We start from the raw sequence: 553 nt of genomic DNA on the forward strand, positions 1-553 counted from the left end.
AAAGCATATGAGCAATTTTTAAATATATTCATGAAAGTATATGACAGGAACTGTCCTCGTAAGCAGTATAAAAACAAAAGGAATTACAGTGGGAAACCGTGGATGAGTAAGGGATTACAGAATGCATGTAAAAAGAAGAATGTGTTATATAAGGAATTCATAAAGTACAGATCAAAGAAGGCGGAAGGAAAATATAAGTTATATAAGAACAAATTAATTGTGATATTGAGGATATGTAAGAAATAATATTACTCTAAAGTATTAGAGGATAATAAAAATAACATGAGAGGTACTTGGAATATATTAAATAAATTGATTAGAAACAGTACCAGCATGAGTAACTACCCTCAATATTTCATGGACAATGACACACCGGTCAAGGGATTGGAAGATGTAGTAGGTAAGTTTAATAGGTTTTTTGTGAATGTTGGTCCTGGTTTAGCAAGAAGCATTTGTACAGATGATACATCCGTCACTATAAATAATATTACAATCGAAAGGAACATGAGTTCTATGTTTTTGAAAGACATAGCTGAAAAGGAAATTATAGAGA

The sequence above is a fragment of the Monopterus albus genome, unplaced genomic scaffold (assembly GCF_001952655.1).
Source record: "Monopterus albus unplaced genomic scaffold, M_albus_1.0 scaffold46.1, whole genome shotgun sequence".
NCBI classification, from domain to species: domain Eukaryota; kingdom Metazoa; phylum Chordata; class Actinopteri; order Synbranchiformes; family Synbranchidae; genus Monopterus; species Monopterus albus.